Below are 6,126 nucleotides of genomic sequence, written 5' to 3' on the forward strand. Positions count from 1 at the left end.
TCGTCGTCTATGATGAAATCCTTGTCGTGGTTGTAGCTATTGTTTTTCTCGGGGATGTTGTTGCCGTCGTTCCTGTCGGTGTCTGCATGTTTTCTTGCAAGGCAGGAGACCGAGTAAATGCGATTATTTTCTTTGGAGAATGCCGTACTTATCAAAAAGAAATTTATTATTGTTTTATTAATTTTGGCAAAAGTTTATTAATTTCAAATACGATTTTTAATGTTTATGTCCACCCTAAACAGTTCAATAAAAATCCGAACAAGGTCCACCCTAAATAAATTTCACTGCATGAACATCGTGAACACTGAAACATCTCTCTACTTGTATCATATATATACCATATACATATATATTTACACCACTATTAATACTTACAGTGCGTTTAGTTCTCCTTAGTTTGAAGAACTTATGTATATCGCATTCCATCGTTGAGGTTATGTTCATGTGCATGTACATGTTCAAAGAGAAATATGTATATTATGCATTATTTATTGTTTATTTTAATATTCTTAGGGTGCAGGCCGAACTGCCACAACAATCTGCCAATACTTACGTGGTAAAATAAACGGTTTTAGGCACTTAAGTTTCACTTACAACAACCACCAGTTCCTAATGCGTTCTAAAGGAACGGTTCCTACCTACTTCCAAATGTACCGGTGCTGGCGTGTTTCGCCCTGTGTAATTAGGAAACCAAAACGTCATGTATAAATCACTGGTGCTTGCAGGAAAAAGAATCGCTCTAGAAGTGCTTCTTGGAAGGTATAAAGTCCGACTGGGCGCTAACCATTTACTAACAAAGCATCATACATACATAATGTTGAATATGTAAACTTAAACAACGCACTGTGTCTTCTCTATTTTTCTTTCTGTTATGCATTATCCAGCATAAGTAAACATGTATGTATGAGTCGCAATGAAGCGGCGTTCTCTCGTTTCCCTTTTTGATTTGTATTCCGTCTGCCTTTGACGGACATCTTTTTGCTCTTCATATTTAGTCATCATATTTGAGAGCGCGTCAACCGTCAACGACTACAGACGTATTTTTGTATCGCTCCGCGGTGAAAATCAATTAAATCAATTAATCGCGATTAATCATAAATAAAATTCGCGAAAAAGCGCTCGGGGTAGGCATGGGTACTAGTGATCGTGCTGCCCATGAATACCATCCAATCGAGTAATAAAGACTAATAGAAATAATAGAAAAGAACAAATGTCAACGTTTAAGAGCACCAGCTCGGTAAAGAGCACAAGCACTGTAACCAAAGCCAAAATGAGCCAAGCCCGGCAACAACAACAAGACGAGCGTCGGCTCTCGCAAGCAAAAAACAACGCGTACTTCTCTATACGCTCGCCAAAGGCAGCAGTACCAACAAAAACTGCATCACTGCAAGTGAACGAAGAGAGAGCACGCTCTCTCCTCCTGCATTGCAAAGTGGGTCATGGAGTGCTCAGTGCCCATCCCCCGACTCGTACTGCCTAACCAGCGATTTGCTAATATAGACAACAACTAGTACAATGCCCTCGCTCAAAACTGTGTCTTCGACCACAACAACGACAACAACCACAACAACAACCACTGCAATTGCTCAGCGCCCGATACTGTCGACCCACTGCGACAAGCCCCAACTCTCCCAACCAATAAGTTCAAAAAATGCTAACGGAGCGTTAATTCAGACTGGGCTCGATCGCTATGTGCAAATCAAAAGAAAATTGAGCCCACAAAATGTGAAGAACAACAATGCAGCTAAAATAACTAAAATAACCGAGAACACTGTGCCACATAAGGCACTAGCAAACAATAGATTTGCGATACTAAGTGTCCCAAATGAAGATGAGATCACCCAAACACCCAAGGCCAAAAAATTAAGACCGCCACCCATTTATGTTCGACAGGCAAATTGTGCTGAACTGGTCAAAAAAATAACTGATACAATTCGCGCAAACACATTCTATGTCACGTACATAAAAAGGGGTAATATAAATGAAACAAAAATACAAGTCAATGACGAACAAAACTATCGATCAGTTGCGAAATACCTCGAAAATGAAAAAATGAATTACTACACCTACCAACTTAAAAGTAGCAAAGGATTACAAGTGGTTATCACAGGAATCGAACCAACAGTCCCAATCAATGAGATAATAGATGGACTTAACGATAAGGGCTTGAAGTTCACCCAATATACAAGCTTCAATACCTACTGCACCGTAGGATCACCGTTGAGGAACCACACAAACGAAATGGACCGGTCCAATGCACAAATTGCCAGGAATATGGACACACGAAAACCTATTGCACTCTACGGGCAGTCTGCGTTGCCTGTGGTGATGTTCATCTCACTGAGGCCTGCCCCGTAAATAAGGAGGACCCATCTGCCAAAAAATGTAGCAACTGTGGGGGAAACCATACTGCCAACTATAGAGGTTGTCCTGTCTATAAAGAATTGAAAAATCGCCTAAACCAACAAATAACTGCAGCTCTAAACCCGGTCGTCCGACAAAACTTAACATATATACCATCAACTACGACTCCAGGAGTTTCTTTTGCTCAGGCGTTAAGTTACAACAACGGGTCGTACGCCTCAGTCTCTAAGCCGACACTTCAACCAACCACAGCTGGAATAATGCAGAATCAGGCATCAAATCAGATCCCAGAAATCTCTGCCCAACATACCCCTGCTAATCCATCCCAATTGCCTAGTGGAATTGAGTCAATGCTGGTAACTATAACAAATACAATGGTAGCAATACAACAAACGATGCAGGAGCTTATGCGCAACCAAAATCTCCACCTGGAGCTCCTAATCAAATAGAAATCTGTTTAAATGGCCTGCCTAAATATATGTTTCTGGGTTGCAAATGGCATTTCGCAGCACAAATGCGAGCTCGTACAGTTCCTCGCTCAACACGACATTGACGCCATGCTCATATCAGAGACTCACCTAACAAATAAAAACTATTTTCACCTCGATGGCTATAACTTCTATGCGACAAATCATCCCGATGGTAAGGCACATGGAGGTACTGGCGTTCTGATCAAGAATCGCATTAGGCATTATCCATTGCCTTCATTTGCTACACCTTATCTACAGGCAACAGCAATTCATATTGAAATTCAGAGCGGCTACCTAAACCTAGCCGCAGTATACTGCCCACCACGTTTCTGCATTTCCGAAACAGAATTTGTAACATTCTTCGACCTACTAGGTGACCGATTTATAGCAGCTGGTGACTACAATGCCAAGCACACCCATTGGGGATCTAGACTTACCAACCCGAAAGGAAGACAACTATATAACGCTATAATAACCCCACGAAACAAGCTAGACTTTATCTCTCCGGGCAAGCCCACATATTGGCCCACAGATCCAAACAAGCAACCCGACTTGATTGATTTTGCAGTTACACGAAGGGTGCTGCAAGCTCAGATTACTGTAGATCACTTAACAGATCTATCATCGGATCACTCGCCCATTCTACTTCACCTTTACGACCATCCACAGCTTTCGGAACGCCCACACTTTCTAACTTCTAGCAAAACAGATTGGCTCAAATACAGGAAGTACATAAGCTCTCATATTGATAGCTGCCCAAACATAAATTGTAAAGATGACATTGATAGGTCAGTCGAAGCATTGGTTTCCTCAATGTCACTGGCGGCAAAACACTCAACACCAATATTAGCATCTAATAAACTTTCCAACAGCAGTCGTATTTCTAGGCACATTGAAGTGCTGCTACGCGATAAAAGAAGGCTTCGCCGAGAGTGGCAAGCACACAGATCACCTGCATCGAAAGAGCGGCTAAAAATAGCCAACCACCTACTACGCAGAGCCCTAGAAGATGAAAAAAACCGAGCTCAAATATCCTATATGGAGCACTCTCCCCAACTAGCAAACGATTCCCACTGTGGAAAGCAAAATCAGGCGTATGCCCACCAATCGAGAGTGAATCACCTTTGCGTACACAAACAGGAGAGTGGGCTCGCAGCAACAAAGAGAAGGCAAATACATTTGCCGTCCATCTAAAAAACTTCTTCAAACCGCACCCAGCAACGAATAGCTTTGTGCTCCCACCAACCAACAATCCCGAAGCTACTCCGCCTATCATATTCCAATCAGGAGAAGTCACAAGGGTCATTAAAGACCAAATCTCAAAGCATAAGAAAGCTCCGGGCCACGATTTCATCTCTCCTAAAATGATCATAGAATTGCCGAGCTGTGCAGTGTATTTCCTTACTATGATATTCAACAGCATGATGAAATGGGGCTATTATCCTCAAGAATGGAGGAAATCAGTCATCACAATGATCCATAAAGCCGGAAAAGACAAGTCCAAGCCATCATCATATAGACCTATCAGCCTACTGCCTTGCCTATAAAAGATATTTGAAAAGCTGCTCCTGAATCGTATCAAACAACACCTACACATCAACGGTGCCATCCCGACTCACCAATTTGGATTTCGCGAAAAACACGGAACCATTGAACAAGTAAACCGTATAACCTCTGAGATACGAAATGCATTTGAAAGACGGGAGTATTGCTCCGCTGTTTTTCTGGATGTCGCACAGGCTTTCGACCGCGGTTGGTTAGATGGCTTAATCCACAAAATCAAAATATTACTTCCACAGAACATCCATGGAATAATGGAGTCATACCTACAGCAAAGAAGTTTCGCAGTACGATGCAAAGATTTCCTCTCTGAATATCATCCAATTGAAGCTGGTGTACCGCAAGGCAGCGTGCTTGGACCGACACTGTATATCATATTCACAGCAGATCTACCGACAAACAGCCTAACAACAACTTCGACATTTGCTGATGATACTGCCATATTAAGTCGCTCCAAGTGCCCAAGAAGGGCCACGGATCACTTATCATCTCATCTCGTGGCCTTAGAAATATGGCTAGCAGACTGGCGGATACATTTAAATGAGCAAAAGTGCAAGCATGTCACCTTCACGTTAAACAGACAAACTTGCCCTCCATTATGTCTGAACAATATCAACATTCCACAAACCACCGAAGTAACATACCTTGGTGTTCATCTGGATAGAAGGCTTTCTTGGCGTAAGCACATCGAAGCGAAGAGAAATCTACTTAAATTTAAAGCTAGTAATTTACATTGGCTAATAAACACCCGTTCACCACTAAAACTGGAGTACAAAGTACTTTTGTACAATGCAGCTCTCAAACCCATCTGGACATACGGCTCCGAGCTATGGGGAAATGCTTGCGTTAGTAATTTAGAAATAATCCAGAGAGCTCAATCGAAGATACTAAGAACTATCACTGGGGCACCATGGTACATACGGAATGAAAATATCCATAAAGACTTAAATGTAGGATCAGTTAAAGATGAAATTGCCAAAGTGAAAGCAAAGTACCAGGCCAAGCTTCAAGCCCATCCTAATAGACTTGCGCAGTCTTTAACTTGGCACACTAGCCATACACGACTCCGGCGAAGAGACCTTCCCACCCAGCAATAATACTTAGCTAGGGACGTACTCTAAGTAATTAAGTGTAAATAATTAAATAAATATATTAGGCTAAGATTTGTATACTTGTCGTAAGTCTCCAATAGGGAAGATTCGATAAATAAAATCCCGTAATAATATAAAAAAAAAAAATATTTAGTCACAAATAAATACCACAACGAATAGGTTATGGGCCCAGAATTTCTGTCTGCGGCGGTTGAAAGTGATTTTTCTGACTTTCTGAAATTGTGACTCGATCGATTGCGAAAATGGGTTCGTCTTTCCATTCAATCGATAAGCTCGACAATGAGAATTATAGTGCGTGGGTAATCCAAATGAAAAGCGTGCTAATACACTCTGAGTTGTGGTCAGTAGTGTGCGGTCGAGAAGTGAAAAATGAAGAAGATAATGATGCGCAGAAGGCACAGTTTGATTTAAAAGACGAGAAGGCTCTTGCGAGTATTATGCTGTGTATCAAGCCATCCCAGATAAACTATGTGAAAAACTGTACATCTGCAAAAGAAGCATGGAAAGTTCTAGCGGGTATCCATATGCCATCAGGCCCCGCGCGTCGCATAAGCCTGTTAAAGCAGTTGTTGTTCGTAAAAATGAGCGAAAATGAATCGGTAGTGAACCACGTAAATAAT

General features: G+C 41.7%; 1 long non-coding RNA gene across 1 annotated transcript; it reads right to left on the reverse strand.

The window, feature by feature from the left end:
* LOC121404592 lies at positions 1-831 on the reverse strand. Its single transcript, XR_005968092.1, has 3 exons — positions 554-831; positions 376-405; positions 1-147 (listed from the first exon to the last, which is right to left on the reverse strand). It is a non-coding gene; the product is annotated as an uncharacterized LOC121404592 (long non-coding RNA).
* Between the last annotated feature and the right edge of the window lie 5,295 nt (positions 832-6,126).

The sequence above is a fragment of the Drosophila obscura genome, unplaced genomic scaffold (genome assembly GCF_018151105.1).
Source record: "Drosophila obscura isolate BZ-5 IFL unplaced genomic scaffold, ASM1815110v1 contig_25, whole genome shotgun sequence".
Lineage (NCBI taxonomy): Eukaryota > Metazoa > Arthropoda > Insecta > Diptera > Drosophilidae > Drosophila > Drosophila obscura.